Source organism: Staurois parvus, unplaced genomic scaffold (assembly GCF_062004578.1).
Source record: "Staurois parvus isolate SC_StPar_1 unplaced genomic scaffold, SC_StPar_1.0 ptg000441l, whole genome shotgun sequence".
NCBI classification, from domain to species: Eukaryota; Metazoa; Chordata; class Amphibia; order Anura; family Ranidae; genus Staurois; species Staurois parvus.
Window position 1 is genome coordinate 1,623,845 of NW_028318237.1, and position 21,156 is coordinate 1,645,000.

A 21,156-nucleotide genomic window follows, 5' to 3' on the forward strand; every position below is an offset into this window, starting at 1 on the left:
GTCCTAATCATCAGATATAAAGAGCGGCTGTGGAGGAGCTTCAGAAATATTTTACATCTGAACTCTGGCTGATAGAGAACCTCTTCGGGACTTTGAGTGTAATATCGTGGGCAGCACAGTGGCTAAATGGTTAGCACCTCCGCCTGGCAGTACTCGGGTCGTTGGTTCAAATCCCAACCACGGCACCACCTGCCTGGAGCCTGAATGTTCTCCCTGTGCCTGCGTGGGTTTCCTTTAGGTACCCCGGTTTCCTCCCACACTCCAAAGACATGCTGGTATTTTCTGTAGAGAACCCAAAACAGCTGCATCTGGAATGGGAGGACCTTCATCTTTTCCAGCAGGAGGAGATCTAGTATGTCGGGCAGCACAGTGGCTAAATGGTTAGTTAGCACTTCCGCCTGGCAGTACTAGGGTTGTTGGTTCAAATCCCAACCACGGCACCACCTGCCTGGAGTTTGCATGTTCTCCCTGTGCCTGCGTGGGTTTCCTTCCTTACTCCAAAGACATGCTGGTAGGTGAATTGGCTCCTGTCTAAATTGTCCCTAGTATGTGTATGTATGAATGTAAGTTAGGGACCTTAGATTGTACGCCCCTTGAGGGTTAGGGACTGATGTGAATGTACAATATATATGTAAAGTGCTGCGTAAATGACGGCGCTATATAAGTACCTGAAATAAATAATAAATATTGCCATATGTGAGATATATATATATATACACACACACACACACACACACAGTATATATAAGTATATACACACACAGGGCATTTTTTCAGTGGGAAAGCACCTCCAGCACTGAATGTATGTAATGGCAAGCAGTCATGGGGTGTGCTGGAGGGTCTATTAATGCCAGGTGGTCTATTGTTGCTGGAGGGGATCTATTTTTGCATGGAGGTCTATTGTTGCTGGGAGGGGCAAGGGTTATTTTGCTGGGAGGGGTCAAATGTTGCTGGAAGGGATCTACGGTTGAAGGGGTGGTCTACTACTATAATAAATCCTGTATAATAATACTGTTACTGGTTGCTGTTGGTCTATTGTTGCTGCAAGGCATATATTTTTAATGGAGGTCTATTGTTGCTGGGAGGGGGGGGGTTATTTTGCTGGGGGGGTCAAATGTCGCTGGAAGGGATCTACGGTTGAAGTTGTGATCTACTACTGTAATAAATCCTGTATAGTACTGTTGCTGGCCGTTGTTGGTCTATTGTTGCTGGAAGGCATCTATTTTGAGGGCTGTCTATTGTTGCTGGAGAAATCTATTGTTTCTGGTGTGGAATCTATTGTTGCGGGCGGGGGGGGTCATTTGTTGCTGGAAGGGATCTAATGTTGAGTGGGGGGTCTATTGTTGCTGTCTGCTGGGAAATCTGTTGTTGCTGCCGGGGTCCATTGTTGCTGGGGGTGGAATCTATTGTTGCTGGTGGGTGTCTATTGCTGCTGGGGGTGGAGTCTATTGTTGCTGGGGGTGGAATCTATTGTTGCTGGTGGGGGTCTATTGTTGCTGGGGGGATCTATTGCTGCTGGGGGTGGAGTCTATTTCTGCTGGGGGTGGAGTCTATTGTTGCTGGGGGTGGAATCTATTGTTGCTGGCTGCAGGGGATCTATTTTACTGCTTTTCTTGTTATCATTCCATACAAATTACTTAGCACCACAAAATGATACTTGGCTCTGTAATCTCTAAAAGGGGTGGTACTGGGAGGAGGGTAGGGGGTTGAACCAAGGGACGGTGCAAAGGGGTGGGTAGGGGATGGAGACAAGAAGTGGCACAGAAGGGGGCATTTCCTGCACCTATTTTCTGAGAAAAAAGGCATATATATATATATATATATATATATACATACATATACATACATATAAATATTAGTTATTGATTTTATATATTAAATATACATTTAAAAATTAAAAAAACTTCCAAGATAAGCAAAGGGTGTCTACATACAAGTCATATGTATTCTTGTTTTTTTTCAACCACAGCAGGATCGGTGACACCACTGTCCGTAATGGTGACCATAAATTATTTCATTACCCGATCAATGTGCCATTTAATCAAAACGGTCAAATCAGAAACTAACTTTTCTTCCCATTGATTTTGGCTCAGATTAGATCGGATTCAATCAAACAGAGCTCGTCGCCCAGGACTTTTGCCCAATCCATCATAAATTCGATGGTATTTTGATCGAACGGATTATGAGGCTGCCTGGTGAAAACATAGATCAATAACTTATAATTGTATCTTCCAAATGTTGATCGAATTCCCCCTCCCTGTGTGTGGCTTATCAGCTGATTGCATTGTTGACTATAGATCGATTATTCAGGAGAGATCGATTGGAAAAGAGATCAAAAAGCATGTATTGGCCACCATTTTGGATATTTAAAGCAGCCCCCCCCCCCACACACACACACATTAACCTCCCTAGCGGTATGATTATTTCAGATTTTTGGTGCTGAAAGCGGTACCATTTTTTTGCATGGAAATATGTAGTTTTTTTATTGTAGGCCTGTAATTTTTAGGAATAACTCACTGAAATCTGTCCGAACAAGAGTCTAGTAAACATCCCGGGGAGGATAAAATTTGAAACACGAAATCATCAGTTATAATTTAATAAATAATCATAAAAAATAATAATATAATACATTTAATTCAATAATATAATCAAACCAAAAACACTGAAATGTGAAATATAGCGCCAAGTTCACACATCGCTGAGCAAAGTCGCAGAATCGTTTTCAGTGTCTGATGAGGAATTTCCCCCACGAATCATTATCACTCAATTCTGCAAGTGGTTCTGATTTACTATCACTGTTCTCTAGCCGGTCTAAAACCGCTTTTGACCTAAAGGGACGCTTTTTGGACGCCATGGACGTTTCTCAGTTTCCAGGCAGAAAGAACAGTAAAAATGCAGGCAGGGCGCCGGACAAAGCACTCGGGACAAAATGTATGTGAAATGGTTTGAAACAGCAATGTTTTACTATGTAAAATTCATTTGAAAAAAATGCCATTTTTTTAAATTTTCAAATTTCCCTCCGCCGGCGGCGCCCGTACGTCCCAACGTCACATGGACCGGAACACGTAAGCTGGATGCCGGCATCAGCCGGAGGAGATGGCCGGGGACGCTGCAGGGGACACATCGCAGGAGCGAAGGACAAGGTGTGTGCTGTAGGGAATCCCTGAATACCGCCGCATGGTAAGCCCGAGTGTAGCTCGGGGTTACCACTTTTGGTACTGAAACTTTACCCCGAACTACACTCGGGAATACCGATAGGGAGGTTAATAAACTGAAACAGAAACAAACTTACAAATGAGGTGGTATCAAAAAGTTTTGAGACTAGTTTTGTAACACGCCAACAGATGGCAGCACAAGGCTGCAAGCACAGTCAGAGGGAGCACTGACCTTCGTAAGTCAGCGTGCCAAAAGTCATCGTCCTGTGTACTTCGGGAGCTGTGCAACTGGTGCTATTGTGACCACATGCATTATCATGTCTGCTATTTCATCATAGGCAGCAAATTAGAGCAAGGCACAAACATGAAATTCTGCATATACATGATCCAGGCTGATTTGTTTTTGAAAACAACAAGTCGCCCTGATCATGTATTGCATACGCGCGAGATCTCCCTGGAAGGCACCGTTGATTGGCTATCCTGTGAAGCCAGGGCTACATCACCTGTGTCCCAGGAAGTACCAGAAAAAGGTAATGCTAAAAATGTTTATGCATGCGCATGGGAAGTGGCATGTTCCATGCATTTTTGCATTTTGGGGGGGTGTACATTAATCCAGTGCTGTCACCTTCCTATCCGCAGCCTGTTGATTGGACAATAAAGGAGCAGCAACACACTGATAAAGAATTGATCTGCTGTCTCCTCCTGTCAGCATGTTCCCTGTTAACACATGCAGGCCTGTTAAAGCTGCTAATGCTGCCCTTCCCTCTCCCAGTGCTGCTGTCAGATCCATACCTGAATCTGTCGCCGATTCCAGAGCAGGTTCAGCTAGAAATACTTCTTGTACTATATCCAGGGCCGGGACAAGAGGTGGGCAGGAGGGGCAGCTGCCCTGGGCGCAGTGGGGATTTGGGGGGGTTGTGCTGAAAGGGGTGATTTGGAGGGGGGATTTGTACTAGGAGGGTGAATTTCTGTTAGGAAAGGGGGTTTGGGGAGGTAGAGTTGAGCTAGTAGATAGATTGGGGGGGGGGGGGGGGTTTGAGGAGAGAATTAGTGCTAGGAGGGGGAATTTGGAGGAGGGAGAGGATTTATGCTCAGGGGATAAATTTGAGGGGGTAGAGGAAAGTAGAGAATTTTGGCTTGCAAAACAGAACTTATGGGGTTTTTTTGTTTTCTTTTTTGTGTGTGGGGGGGGGGGTTGGTTTCAGTTGATTTTCTGCTGACACATACAGGTTAATTTACTAAAGGCAATTAGCCTATGTACTTTGCAAGTACAATTGCTCCAGAGCTTAATAAAAGCAAAAGCTCTGCGGACTTTCATCATCCAATCATGTGCAAGCAAAAATACTGTTTTTCTTACATTTTCCTTTCGTATGATTGGGTATTCTTTGCAAAGCTAAGCGTTCCCTCATTTACTAAGCTCTGGAGCAATTGCACTTTGTAAAGTGTACAGTCTATTTGTCTTTAGTAAATCAGCCCCTATGAGTGCTGGAAAGCTAAGTTTCACTCCATTTACAAAGCTCTGGAGCAACTGCACTTGCAAAATGCACAGTCTATTTGCCTTTAGACTGTGTACTTTGCAAGTGCAGTTGCTCCAGAGTTTAGTAAATGAGAAGAAGCTCTGCTGACTTCCATCAGCCAATCATGTGCAAGCAAAAATGCTGTTTTTTTTTGGTTTATTTTCTTTTATTTCAGCTCCTCAAACAAAGACCACGTTCTGTCCACACAGAACCGAACATTTCTTTTCTGCAGCCAGGCAAACATAACAGATCCTTCCCTGATGAACATGAGCACAGTTGAAATAAACTATTATTATTATTATACAGGATTTATATGGCGCCAACAGTTTGCTCAGCACTTTACAATATAAAGGGAGACAATACAGCAACAATACAGTTCAATACAAGAGGGTTAGGAGGGCCCTGATCCTGGGAGCTTACAATCTAAGAGGGAGGGGCTAGTGGTACAAAAGGTAATAACTGTGGGGGATGGACTGGTAGGAGGAATTATTATTATTATTATACAGGATTTATATGGCGCCAAAAGTCTGCTCAGCACTTTACATTATAACGGGAGACAATACAGCAACAATACAGTTCAATACAAGAGGGATAGGAGGGCCCTGATCCTGGGAGCTTACAATCTAAGATAACAATAAGATAAAAATGTTTGGCGAGATGGTATATTACACCAAGTATGACACATAAATAACAAGTAGAGGTATCAACGCACTGTTGGAGAGGTTGTGGGGGGGGGGGGGGGGGAGGGAACAATGGCACATATATGGTGGGATTGCCATAAAACACAGGATTACTGGAAGGGAATAACCCAATATATTCAGGGATTCCTGTACCGAGGGGCCCGGGTTCACATATATGCACATCGCATGTGATTCGCACAGGAACTGCACCGCATTCCTGTGCAAATCACATGCAATTTGCGTGCGGTGCGATCAGAGCTGCACATTTTGTATGGCTCTAATCGCACCGCACCAGCACCAAAAAGGTGCAGGACCCTTTTTTGGGTCCGCACTAGAATCGGATCGCATGGGTATTCATTGGCCAATCAGTGATCACATGCAGAGTAGTAAGCAAGATGTCACTTCTGACATCATTGCTTACTACTAGTGAAATCTGTGAATGGTCACAGAGATCACATGGTACAGGGCTATTCACAACAGCCTTGTACCATGTGACAAGCTGTGACCAATCACAGCTCTCACAGTATTTCTCAATGGCTGCAATAATGCAGCCAGAGATGAGAAGTTATTGCTTTTCCAGCCTTTATGGGTGTAAAAGCAATCAATGTAAAAAAAAATAAAATCTTCATCACCCCCCACAAGTAGTACAGTGTCACCATGGTGACACTGTACTGCTAGGGTGACAGTATGTTAACCACTTGCCGCCCAGCCACTGTAGATATACGGCGGCAGGGCGGCACTCGCAGGCAAAACCACGTTTTAAAACACGTGTTTTGTAAACAAATAGCGGGTGCGCGCGAGGCGCGCCGCCGCCCTATCTGTCCCGCCGATCACCGCCGCGGATGTCAGTCGCTGGGTCACAGCCGGTCCTTAGCGGCTGTTTCCCAGGGATCGACGGCAAACAGTGACAGACAGCACAGTTGCAGTAGCTGTGCTGTCTGCCACTTCCCTGTCAGCTCGAGGATGAGCTGATCGAGAAAGAACAGTTTCTCTTTCTCGATCAGCCCTGTCCCGTCCAGTACACCCCCCGCCCCCTAGTAAAACACTCCCCTCACTCTATAACCCTTCCCTGCAAAATAAAGTTAACCCCTTCCTCCCCATTGCCATTAGTACAGTGTCAGCGTTTTTTTTTTTTTGCACTGATCACTGTATTAGTGTTTTTGGGGATGTCAGTGACCCCAAGTCAATACCCCCCAATGTCAGAATGTCCGCCGCAGTCCCGCAGTCCCGCCATAAGTCGCTGATCGCCCCATTATTAGTATAAAAAAAAAAACTAAAAATCCCAGTATCTTTCCCGCCATTTGTAAACACTATAACTTTCACGTAAACCAATTAATTTTCATGTATTGGGTTTTTTTTTAGCAAAGACATGTCGCAGAATGCATTTTGGCAGATATTTATTACTAAATTTGATTTTTGCATTTTTTTTACTGGACATGTTTTATAGCAAAAAGTCCAAAATATTGTTTTTTTTTCTCAAAATTGTCAGCCTTTTTTTTTATAGCGCAAAAAATAAAAACCGCACAGGCGATCAAATACCACCGAAAGAAGCTCAATTTGTGGGGAAAAAAAGGATGTAAATTTCATTTATGTACCTTATTGCATGACCGCGCAATTGTCCGTTAAACTAGCGCAGCGCTGTATAGCAGAAAAATGGAGTAAATTGCAGTATCTATACCATAGTTTGTAGACGCTATAACTTCCACACAAAGCAATCAATATACACTTATTGGGATTTTTTTTACCAAAAACATGGAGCAGAATACATTTTGGCCTAAATTTATAACCAACTTTGAGTTTACTATATATTTTTTATAGCTGAAAGTAAAAAATATTGTTTTTCTTCAAAATTTTGGGCCTTTTTTTGTTTATAGCGTGAAAAATAAAAAGCGCACAGGTGATCAAATTACACCAAAAGAAAGCTCTATTTGTGTGAAAAAAAGGACGTAAATTTCGTTTGGGTGCAGCATTGCATGACTGCGCAATTATCAGTTGAATTAGTGCAGCGCCGAGTAGCAAAAAGAGGCGTGGTCATTAAGGGGGGTAAATCCTCAGGAGCTCAAGTGGTTAACCACCTCTCATCCGGCCATTGTATATAAAGGGCCAGATGGTGGCAGTGCAGGGGTGGGTGGCCCCTGGGAGTGCACAGCACCGCGATCTGGTGCCCGCTGTGTCCTTCGGACACAGTGGAACACCGATTGTCGGATGGGACCTCTGTGCGAGATCCCGATCATGTGATCACTGATTGGCCAATCAGTGATCACATGCAGAGTAGTGAGCAAGATGTCACTTCTGACATCATTGCTTACTACGTGTGAAATCTGTGAATGATCATCGAGAACACATGGTACAGGACTGTTCACAACAGCCTTGTACCATGTGACAAGCTGTGACCAATCACAGCTCACACAGTATTTCTCAATGGCTGCAAGAATGCAGCCAGAGAGAAGGAGAAATGATTGCTTTTACAGCCTTTATGGGTGTAAAAGCAATCAGTGTAAAAAAAATCTTCATCACCCCCATAAGTAGTACAGTGTCACTATGGTGACATTGTACTGCTAGGGTGACAGTATGTAAAAAAACAAAAACAAATAATATTAAAAAAAAAATTTAAAAAAATGTTTTTGAAAAATTATAATTTTTGGTTATAAACTAATTTTATTTTTATTTTTTTTACTAAAAAGATAATTGAATACATTTTGGCCAAGATTTATGAAGAAAGATTATGTATTTGCAACATTTTATAATAAAAACACTTTTTTTCAACATTTTTGGACTCATTTATATAGCAAAAAAAAAAAATCCCAGCGGTAAATAAATACCACCAAAATAAAGTTTTATCTGTCTAAAAAAATGCTAAAAAATTCATATGGGTACAGTGCTGCATGACCGCGCAATTGTCATTCAAAGTGTGAAAGCTGAAAATTGGCCTGGACTGGAAGGGGGTGAAAGTGTCCGGACTGGAAGTGGTTAAAATGTAACAAATCTTTTCTCACCAAGACTTCACAGGCAACAACCTGCCCTCATTAGTTACAAAACATCATATCTGACAACTAAAATTACAGCGACCTTCAGGGGTTTTATGTTAAATATATATGAATGTAATCTGCTTAACTCGTTTCTGTGCTTTGCCCATTCATGACAAGGGAACAGTTGCATCCAGGGGCGGACTGACAACTCATGGGGCCCCCGGGCAATAGGGGATCATGGGGCCCCTGTGTCCTTGCCCAAACTCAAAAAAGCCTATGAAAAAGGTACCAGGGGCATTTCATGGGGCCCCCTACTGACTCCGGGCCCTTGGGCAGTGCCCGAGTTTCCAAATGGTCAGTCCGCCCCTGGTTGCATCCCTCTCCAACAGTTTACACTTCCCTTCCTATTGCTCCACCACAGCTCTGTTCAGTCATTGTTTAATCTGATTAGTTGTTGCCTTCTTTGGTTTTCCTTTTCCCCCTCAACAATTTAAAAAAATGTTAATATTAAACCAGTTTTCATTACATACCTTATGTTGAACCCAGTGATGTCATCACTGGGTCTCTGTGCTTCTCTAGGCAATGCAGGCTGATCATGGCTGGTGGGAGGGGCCAGCTGGGTGCTGTACATAGCTTCCTGAAAACATCACAGCACCCTGCCTCCGTATGCCTCTCAAGAGTCCTTAGCCCTGATGCAAGAGGCAAACTGACTGTAGGGAGTCAAAATGCCTTGATGGGTAAGTGACAGTCTGGAGGAGTGGGCTTTCCTAGGGCAGGATGGATTTGCATACAGACCTCTCTGCATTTTCAGGGCTACAGACAGTTCTTCCAACTGTACAAAAACGTGGCAACCACCCCAATCTACAACTGGCCTTTACAGCAAGGTGCACATGGAGGGGCAAAGCACATCATAATCAAAGGATCAGTTCTGATTGGCCAGTGGGAACATGAGTTTTTCTGATTGGAGAGGTCTAGCTCTGATGCAGCAGGGGGCATGTCAGACCTTTGCAGAGAGACCACTGCTTCTTCACAGACAGCAAGGGTCAGCTTCTCTATAGCATGCAGGGACAGGCTTTTCTACTCAGGCTGTGGCTGCGTCTTAACCACTTGCCCTCCAGAGGATTCCCCCCCCCCCTTCCTCCTGACCAGGCCATTTTCTGTGATACGGCGCTGCGTTACTTTGACTGACAATTGCGCGGTCATGCAACACTGCACCCAAATTACATTTATGTCCTTTTTTCCCCACAAATGGAGCTTTCTTTCTGTGGTATTTGATCACCCCTGTGTTTTTCATTTTTTGCACTACAAGCAAAAAAACCCCACAATTTTGAAAAAAAAAAAAAAGTTATAGTGTCTACAAATGGCGGTATAGATACTGGGAATTTAATTTTTTTTTTCATATTAGTAATGGCGGTGATTAGCGAACGGGAGTTCGGGACTGCAGTGGGCATTCTGACACTGGGGGGGACTGACTAACTGCAACTGACTTCCCCAGTGACACTAAATCCTCATGCACACGGGACGTGTTTACAGCGGATGTTTTTGGATTTCTTTTCTACAGCCAGTAAACCCCCCAGCATGTTATCCTATGTGTCCATCCCCGGCATGTTATCCTGTGTGTCTATCCCGGCATGTTATCCTATGTGTCCATCCCCGGCATGTTATCCTGTGTGTCTATCCCGGCATGTTATCCTATGTGTCCATCCCCGGCATGTTATCCTGTGTGTCTATCCCGGCATGTTATCCTATGTGTCCATCCCCGGCATGTTATCCTATGTGTCCATCCCCGGCATGTTATCCTGTGTGTCTATCCCGGCATGTTATCCTATGTGTCCATCCCGGCATGTTATCCTATGTGTCCATCCCCGGCATGTTATCCTGTGTGTCCATCCCCGGCATGTTATCCTACGTGTCCATCCCCGGCATGTTATCCTACGTGTCCATCCCCGGCATGTTATCCTACGTGTCCATCCCCGGCATGTTATCCTACGTGTCCATCCCCGGCATGTTATCCTATGTGTCCATCCCCGGCATGTTATCCTATGTGTCCATCCCCGGCATGTTATCCTATGTGTCCATCCCCGGCATGTTATCCTACGTGTCCATCCCCGGCATGTTATCCTATGTGTCCATCCCCGGCATGTTATCCTATGTGTCCATCCCCGGCATGTTATCCTATGTGTCCATCCCCGGCATGTTATCCTACGTGTCCATCCCCGGCATGTTATCCTATGTGTCCATCACCGGCATGTTATCCTATGTGTCCATCCCCAGCATGTTATCCTATGTGTCCATCCCCGGCATGTTATCTTGTGTGTCCATCCCCAGCATGTTATCCTATGTGTTCATACACACATAGACTGTAATCAGCATATTTTGGCTGGAAAAAAACCCAGGACTAGTTAAAACTAGCAGTTTTTTAGCTGTAAAAATGCTCTAACGCTGAAAAACACAGCAAAACACAATAAAAACGCCACAAACTGGTAATTACTTCTTTGACGTGGGAAAACGCCGCTAAACATGGCAAAATGCCACTACCCGCTAATGCAAAAATGCTAAAAAAAGGTGAAAAACTCACATTTTTAACATGACTTTACACAGCTAACGTTACCAGTGTTATCAAAACATCCCGTGTGCATGAGGACTAATGCTGAAAAATGCAGCAAAACACGGAAAACCGGCATTTTTGGCTGTTTGTTTGGGCAAAAAAAAAATATTTTGGGGGGTTAAAATAAAAAAGACGCAAATGCAAAAAAACGGCAAAATGCGGCAAAACGCCACTAAACGCTAATGCAAAAGCACTAAAAAACACACGTATTTAATGCGACTTTACGCAGCTAACATTACCAGCGTTATTAAAATGCACCGTGTGCATGGAGCCAAATACAGCGATCAGTGCTAATAAAAAGCACTGACACGGTACTAATGGCACTGGGCAGGAAGGGGTTAACATCTGGGTCGATCAAAGGGTGCTGGGGGAGTGTTTTACTATGTCAGTATGCTGCTTTGTGTTGCTCTGCTAAGCAGAGCAATACAAAGTAGCATGCTGGTGCTGACAGGGGAGAGATCTGTATTGTTTCTATACAGACCTCTCCCCTGTCAGTGATACTTGGCGATTGCCGGGTGCTGGCGGGGAATCACTGGCCGGGATCCGGTGATCAACAGCTGTAGCCACCAAAGGCGCCCTACCCGGAAATGCATACATACATACACACACACCACACGCGTGATTTTGCGCAGCCCTGCCGCCCAGTAGCAGTATTTGTGCTCTAGGGCGGTCAGGAAGCGTTTAAAGAACACAAACTGGAAGACTCTGAACACCTTTTGGTTTATCGCACCTCAAACGCATTTAGTCGATTTAAACTGAAAGATCATTAATTTAGCATGAAAAGCCTCGCATGTCTTTTGTGGTTCAATAGCTGGCCTCGCAAGCGCCGTCTGCCTCACAGATTGAAGGTCACAGGTCTACAGGAAAAAAAAAAGAATTTCTTCAAAATCTATCCTGACAGTTCCCTTCCAATGCTTCGTGCTGAACATGCGACAGATGGAGCGCGAGGGAGCGAGGAGAGGCGAGGGCTGCGTGCCGGGCTCAGCATGCGTGATCTCCCCCGACAAAAGGGAACAGCACCAATTATTTCACACCAACAAAACATTCTTCCTAGAAATCTGGGGAAGTGCTGCGTTATCATTTATAATCCGCCACCTAACATCGCTAAACCCCCCCCCCCCCCCAGGTCACAATGATGAGGCCGGCCACTTAGGGAGCTCTAATTATAGACCAAGCTGGAGCTGTGTGTGACCCCTCCGCTATGGAGGAACAACAGAAAACCTTTTCTGTTCCCATACCTCCTGATCCATTGACCAGGTCCACCATTAGAAATTGTGGGGCCCCGTACAGCTACCTGGTAGGACCCCTTCCACAGCCTGCCTGGCAATCCCCCCAAGAAGAAAACAAACAAAAAACCCTCAGGTGATTCGGGTGTTGGAGATCCCACCACTAATAAACCACACCCCTAATCCCCCAGACCATTTATAATCAAGAGTGTTGAGAATCCCACCCCTAATCCCCCAGACCATTTATAATCAGAGTGTTGAGAATCCCACCCCTAATCCGCCAGACCATTTATAATCAGAGTGTTGAGAATCCCACCCCTAATCCCCCAGACCATTTATAATCAAGAGTGTTGAGAATCCCACCCCTAATCCCCCAGACCAGGGGCGGACTGACAACTCATGGGGCCTCTGGGCAATAGCAGATCATGGGGCCCCTGTGTCCTTGCCCAAACTCAAAAAAGCCTATGAAAAGGGTACTAGGGGCATCTCATGGGGCCCCCTACTGACCCCGGGCCCTCGGGCAGTGCCCGAGTTTCCAAATGGTCAGTCCGCTCCTGCCCCAGACCATTTATAATCAAGAGTGTTGAGAATCCCATCCCTAATCCCCCAGACCATTTCAAGAGTGTTGAGAATCCCATCCCTTATCCCCCAGACCATTTATAATCAGAGTGTTGAGAATCCCACCCCTAATCCCCCAGACTCTCAGTAATCTGAGTGTTGGGAATCCCACTTCTGATCCCCCAGACCCTCTATAATCCGGGTGTTGGGAATCCCACCGTTAATCCCCCAGACCCTCTATAATCTGGGTGTTGGGAATTCCACTTCTAATCCCCCAGACCATTTATAATCCAAGTGTTGAGAATCTCACTTCTAATCCCCCAGACCCTCTATAATCTGGGTGTTGGGAATCCCACTTCTAATCCCCCAGACACTTTATAATCCAAGAGTTGGGAATCCCACTTCTAATCCTCCAGGCCCTCTATAATCTGGGTGTTGGGAATCCCACTTCTAATCCCCCAGACACTTTATAATCCAAGAGTTGGGAATCCCACTTCTAATCCCCCAGACACTTTATAATCCGAGTTGGGAATCCCACTTCTAATCCCCCAGACACCCTATAATCTGGGTGTTGGGAATCCCACTTCTAATTCCCCAGACCCGCTATAATCCAAGTGTTGGGAATCCCACTTCTAATCTCCCAGATACTCTATAATCTGGGTGTTGGGAATCCCACTTCTAATCCCCCAGACCCGCTATAATCCAAGTGTTGGGAATCTCACTTCTAATCCCCCAGACCAGCTATAATACGAGTGTTGGGAATCCCACTTCTGATCCCCCAGACCCTCTATAATCCGGGTGTTGGGAATCCCACCGTTAATCCCCCAGACCCTCTATAATCTGGGTGTTGGGAATTCCACTTCTAATCCCCCAGACCATTTATAATCCAAGTGTTGAGAATCTCACTTCTAATCCCCCAGACCCTCTATAATCTGGGTGTTGGGAATCCCACTTCTAATCCCCCAGACACTTTATAATCCAAGAGTTGGGAATCCCACTTCTAATCCCCCAGACACTTTATAATCCGAGTTGGGAATCCCACTTCTAATCCCCCAGACACCCTATAATCTGGGTGTTGGGAATCCCACTTCTAATTCCCCAGACCCGCTATAATCCAAGTGTTGGGAATCCCACTTCTAATCTCCCAGACACTCTATAATCTGGGTGTTGGGAATCCCACTTCTAATCCCCCAGACCCGCTATAATTCGAGTGTTGGGAATCCCACTTCTAATTCCCCAGACCCGCTATAATCCAAGTGTTGGGAATCTCACTTCTAATCCCCCAGACCAGCTATAATACGAGTGTTGGGAATCCCACTTCTAATCCCCCAGACCCTCTATAATCTGGGTGCTGGGAATCCCAGCTGTAATCCCTCAGACCCTCCTTAATCCAGTTGTCGGGATTCCCATCCCCAATCTCCCAGAAACTCTAGAATACTTCCTTTAGGTTTCCGACATCACAGTTGCTTGGGAATCCCACACTCAAAATAAACCCACGTATCGTGCAAACGATATTAGCACAATGACAATTGTTGCCTACTCACTTAGCAAGTATAAATCAATAAATGAGGGGTGACTGTGGGATGAAACGCGGGCTTTCTGTAAATGGTGCCCACATTACCTTGTAGGCAGACCAATATGTTATGCACACTCTGGAGACGGTGTGTGTTATCAGTAATTACGTTTCAGTAAATAAAGGAGACAAAAAAAGAAATCACTTCATAGGAGGCCAGCACTATTATGAGCACTGAAGACTAAGGGGTTGATTTACTAAAGACAAATAGACTGTGCAGTTGCTCCAGAGTTTAGTAAATGGGGTAAAGCTTCACATTGCAAAGAATACCCAATCACGTGCAAGGAAAATAAAAAAAAAAGCATTTTTACTTGCATGTGATTGGCTGATGAAAGTCAGCAGAGCTTCTGCTCCTTTACTAAGCTCTGGAGCAACTGCACTTTGCAAAGTGCACGACCCATTTGCCTTCAGTAATTCAACCCCTTGGTATTCGGAAGCCCAGCTATGACAGGTTCTCTTTAAGGATTTGAACACATGCTAAGAATATGACCAAGCCATGAAGGTCCACACACACATTCTAACAAGGACACATTGTGCGAACCCATCCGTCCACATCGTTCCTGTTCTTAATTTAGCTCAAAACAACTAAGATGAGCTTCCATGACCTTTTCAATGCAGCACTTCCAAATCCTCCACTCACGTTCCCATCAATATCATTACAAGGCCATCATACGGGGGCAAGAGAACTGAGTCTACATGAATGGCATGTAAAAGTCGAATGTGAATATTGTACAATCGCACCAACGCTGGATGCAGCACCACTGGTACAAATGTGTGCCCAATGAGTGCCCACGCCTTGCAGCGCCGGAGTTTCAGGTTCTCATTCTTTATTCAGAACGATCCCTTGTGTGCCTATGCTGTGACATTAGAGTGTCAGCTCCTCTGGGGTGGGAGTAATGGCTCAATATCCTCAAACCCAAAAAACCTAGGTGCATGGGTGCATAGTCTCCAAACAATGGCCCCCCAGGTGTTGATGAACTACAAGTCCCATGACACCTTGCAAGACTGACAGCCACAGACAAGACTCCAAGAGGCATGATAGCCAGTGTCAATAAATGCTGCACTGCCACTATTGAAAAAAAATGCCACAATTCGTTTGTGATAGTAACCCACAAATAAGTAAATGTGATCTCTATATGACATATAAATATGAAAAATACAGGCGTGCCTCGGTTTACAAATTTAATTCGTTCTGCAAGACTTTTCGTATTGCGAAAAAATAGTAAACAGAAATGCAGTTTCCCATAGGAATGCATTGAAAACCAATTAATCCGTTCCGAAGGTCAGAAAAAAGTAAAAAAAAAGTTTGTTTATTTTTTATGATTATTTATTAAATTATAATTTATGATTTTGTGTTTCAAATTTTATCATACCCGGGATGTTTACTAGACTCTTGTTCGGACAGATTTCAGTGAGTTATTCCTAAAAATTACAGCCTACAAAAAAAAAAAAAAACATATTTCCATGCAAAAAAATTTACTGCTTTCAGCACCAAAAATCTGAAATAATCATACCGCTAGGGAGGTTAAAGGCATAAATACTTTACAGTTTTTTTGTTCAAAATCCTTTATAAAGTGCGCTTTTAAGGCATAAATACTGTACAGGGACATGATTAAAAATTAATTTGTCAATGCATTGGAAACCAATTACAGTATTCCGTTCCGGAGTTCAGAAAACAAAAATTTTATCTGTTCAAAACTCTTTAAAAAGTGCACTTTAACCTCCCTGGCGGTATTCCCGAGTGTAGCTCGGGGTAGAGTTTCAGTACCAAAAGCGGTAACCCCGAGCTACACTCGGGCTTACCATGCAGCGTGGCATAGGGATTCCCTGCAGCGCGTACCTTGTCCTGCGATCCCGCGATGCGTCCCCTGCAACGTCCCCGGCCATCTCCTCCGGCCGATGCCGGCTTCCGTGTTCCGGTCCCTGTGACGTCGGGACGTACGGGCGCCGGAACCGGCGGCAAATTTGAAAATTAAAAAAAATGTCTTTTTTTAAAAACGATTATTACATGGTAAAATATTCCTGTATCAAACCATTTCACATACATTTTGTCCCTAGTGCTTTGTCCGGCGCCCTGCCTGCATTTTTACTGTTCTTTCTGCCTGGAAACTGAGAAACGTCCATGGCGTCCAAAAGTGTCCCTTTACGTCAAAAGCGGTTTTAGACCGGCTAGAGAACAGCGATAGTAAATCAGAACCACTTGCAGAATTGAGTGATAATGATTCGTGGGGGAAATTCATCATCAGACACTGAAAACGATTCTGCGACTTTGCTCAGTGATGTGCGAACTTGGCGCTATATTTCAAATTTCAGTGTTTTTGGTTTGATTATATTATTGAATTAAATGTATTATTATATTGTTATTTTTTATGATTATTTATTAAATTATAATTTATGATTTCGGGTTTCAAATTTTATCATACCCGGGATGTTTACTAGATTTCAGTGAGTTATTCCTAAATTACAGGCCTACAATAAAAAAAATACATATTTCCATGCAAAAAAATGGTACCGCTTTCAGCAGCAAAAATCTGAAATAATCAGACTGCTAGGGAGGTTAAAGGCATAAATACTTTACAGGTACATGATTAATAAAAAAAACAATTTGTAAATGCATTGAAAAACAATTATTCTGTTCCGGAGGTCAGAAAAAAGTCAAAAAAACTATATATCTGTTCAAAACTCTATAAACTGTACTTTAAAGGCATAGCACTGTACAGGGACATGAATAAAAAAAATATTTGTAAATGCACTGAAAACTAATTAATCTGTTCATATTGCGAAAACAATTAGTAAACCGAGGCATTATTTTCAATGGATTTTTATTCGTAAACCGAAAATTACGTTAACCGAGGGGTTCATAAACCGAGGTACACCTGTATTATGAAAAATATTATTAATGGTTCCTCCGTGTTTCCCTATGCCAGGGGAGAATTATAACATGACCATATGTCATACGTGCTAAACCAATGCTTACAACCTGTGCTATAATAGTGGGATGCTGCGCAAATAGTGCACCAAACAGAAATGTAAACCTTCCAAATAGAACCGATATCGGTCAAAACATAGTGGTAATAAACGTAAATCCAGTGCATCTAATGTAAATATTAAAGTCCCAGTGCACCACTACATCCAAGTATATATATAGATCTAAAGTCCACATGCGAGACACTTCCTCCATCCATATGTGAGACACTTCCTCCATCCACATGCGAGACACTTCCTCCATCCACATGTGAGACACTTCCTCCATCCACATGTGAGACACTTCCTCCATCTACATGTTAGACACTTCCTCCATCTACATGTTAGACACTTCCTCCATGCACATGCGAGACACTTCCTCCATCCACATGCGAGACACTTCCTCCATCCACATGCGAGACACTTCCTCCATCCACATGCGAGACACTTCCTCCATCTACATGTTAGACACTTCCTCCATGCACATGCGAGACACTTCCTCCATCCACATGCGAGACACTTCCTCCATCCACATGCGAGACACTTCCTCCATCTACATGTTAGACACTTCCTCCATCTACATGCGAGACACTTCCTCCATCTACATGTTAGACACTTCCTCCATCCACATGCGAGACACTTCCTCCATCTACATGCGAGACACTTCCTCCATCCACATGCGAGACACTTCCTCCATCCACATGCGAGACACTTCCTCCATCCACATGCGAGACACTTCCGTCATCCACATGCGAGACACTTCCTCCATCCACATGCGAGACACTTCCTCCGTCCACATGCGAGACACTTCCTCCGTCCATATGTGAGACACTTCCTCCATCCACATGCGAGACACTTCCTCCATCCACATGCGAGACACTTCCTCCATCCACATGCGAGACACTTCCTCCATCCACATGCGAGACACTTCCTCCATCCACATGCGAGACACTTCCTCCATGCATATGTGAGACATTTCCTCCGTCCACATGCGAGACACTTCCTCCATCCACATGTGAGACACTTTCTCCATCCACATGTGAGACACTTCCTCCATCCACATGCGATACACTTCCTCCATCCACGTGAGACACTTCCTCCATCCACGTGAGACACTTCCTCCATCCACATGTGAGAAACTTCCTCCATCCACATGTGAGAAACTTCCTCCATCCACATGAGAGAAACTTCCTCCATCCACATGCGAGACACTTCCTCCATCCACATGCGAGACACTTCCTCCATCCACGAGACACTTCCTCCATCCACATGTGAAACAAAGTGATTTGGTGATCAATTTTCTTATCCATAAACTTGGAGTGCTCCACTTAGTGCTCCCCCTCCAGAGCCCCACTCACCCCAAGCTGTTGACCACCTTCATAGGTAGGTCAAACTGCGCCTCTACAGCGATCAGCTGCCTGTATGTTCTGGATGCCTCTATTCACTGGTTGCGGACTCCATGTGTGAAAAAACACTCCGCACCATCCAAAAAAACTCCTCCACCGCCATGAAAAAAATCAAAGAAAAGCTTCCATAGCGTAATATTGCTTTTATTGAGTAAAAAACACTTAGAAATTGCACTTGCATATACGGCATGTGTATGGCACTTAAAAAATCCTAGGACACTGCGATCCTCTGTATTCCCTCTCAAGAGACAAAAGTGGTGCTGTCAGGCCCCACACTACGCGTTTTGTCATCTGTCATCAGAAGTGGGGGATATGATCACCATGTATAATACATAAGGGGGGATATGATCTCCATGTATAATACATAAGGGGGGATATGATCACCATGTATAATACATAAGGGGGGATATGATCTCCATATATAATACATAAGGGGGATATGATCTCCATGTATAATACATAAGGGGGGATATGATCTCCATGTATAATACATAAGGGGGGATATGATCTCCATGTATAATACATAAGGGGGGATATGATCTCCATGTATAATACATAAGGGGGGATATGATCTCCATGTATAATACATAAGGGGGAAATGATCTCCATGTATAATACATAAGGGGGATATGATCTCCATGTATAATACATAAGGGGGGATATGATCTCCATGTATAATACATAAGGGGGATATGATCTCCATGTATAATACATAAGGGGGGATATGATCTCCATGTATAATACATAAGGGGGGATATGATCTCCATGTATAATACATAAGGGGGGATATGATCTCCATGTATAATACATAAAGGGGGATATGATCTCCATGTATAATACATAAGGGGGATATGATCACCATGTATAATACATAAGGGGGGATATGATCTCCATGTATAATACATAAGGGGGATATGATCTCCATGTATAACACATAAGGGGGGATATGATCTCCGTGTATAATACATAAGAGGGGATATGATCTCCATGTATAATACATAAGGGGGGATATGATCACCATGTATAATACATAAGGGGGGATATGATCTCCTTGTATAATACATAAGGGGGGATATGATCTCCGTGTATAATACATAAGGGGGGATATGATCACCGTGTATAATACATAAGGGGGGATATGATCTCCGTGTATAATACATAAGAGGGGATATGATCTCCATGTATAATACATAAGGGGGGATATGATCACCATGTATAATACATAAGGGGGGATATGATCTCCTTGTATAATACATAAGGGGGGATATGATCACCATGTATAATACATAAGGGGGGATATGATCTCCATGTATAATACATAAGGGGGATATGATCTCCATGTATAATACATAAGGGGGGATATGATCACCATGTATAATACATAAGGGGGGATATGATCACCATGTATAATACATAAGGGGGGATATGATCTCCGTGTATAATACATAAGAGGGGATATGATCTCCATGTATAATACATAAGGGGGGATATGATCACCATGTATAATACATAAGGGGGGATATGATCTCCTTGTATAATACATAAGGGGGGATATGATCTCCATGTATAATACAGAAGGGGGGATATGATCACCGTGTATAATACATAAGGGTGGATATGATCTCCGTGTATAATACATAAGAGGGGATATGATCTCCATGTATAATACATAAGGGGGGATATGATCACCATGTATAATACATAAGGGGGGATATGATCTCCTTGTATAATACATAAGGGGGGATATGATCTCCATGTATAATACATAAGGGGGGATATGATCACCATGTATAATACATAAGGGGGGATATGATCTCCATGTATAATACATAAGGGGGATATGATCTCCATGTATAATACATAAGGGGGATATGATCACCATGTATAATACATAAGGGGGGATATGATCACCATGTATAATACATAAGGGGGGATATGATCACCATGTATAATACATAAGGGGGATATGATCACCATGTATAATACATAAGGGGGGATATGATCTCCATGTATAATACATAAGGGGGGGATATGATCTCCATGTATAATACATAAGGGGGGGATATGATCTCCATGTATAATACATAAGGGGGGATATGATCTCCATGTATAATACATAAGGGGGGGATATGATCTCCATGTATAATACATAAGGGGGGATATGATCTCCATGTATAACACATAAGGGGGGATATGATCTCCATATATAATACATAAGGGGGGATATGATCACCATGTCTAATACATAAGGGGGGGATATGATCTCCATGTATAATACATAAGGGGGGATATGATCTCCATGTATAACACATAAGGGGGGATATGATCACCATGTATAATACATAAGGGGGGATATGATCACCATGTCTAATACATAAGGGGGGATATGATCACCATGTATAATACATAAGGGGGGATATGATCTCCATGTATAATACATAAGGGGGGATATGATCTCCAAGTATAATACATAAGGGGGGATATGATCTCCATGTATAAT

The 21,156-nt window shown here is 43.6% G+C and overlaps 1 protein-coding gene across 1 annotated transcript in view; it reads right to left on the bottom strand.

Moving 5' to 3' along the window:
* AK4 (adenylate kinase 4) overlaps nt 1-21,156 on the bottom strand; it is a 139,494-nt gene that overhangs the window by 54,524 nt on the left and 63,814 nt on the right. The gene's annotated exons all lie outside the window — the stretch shown is intronic.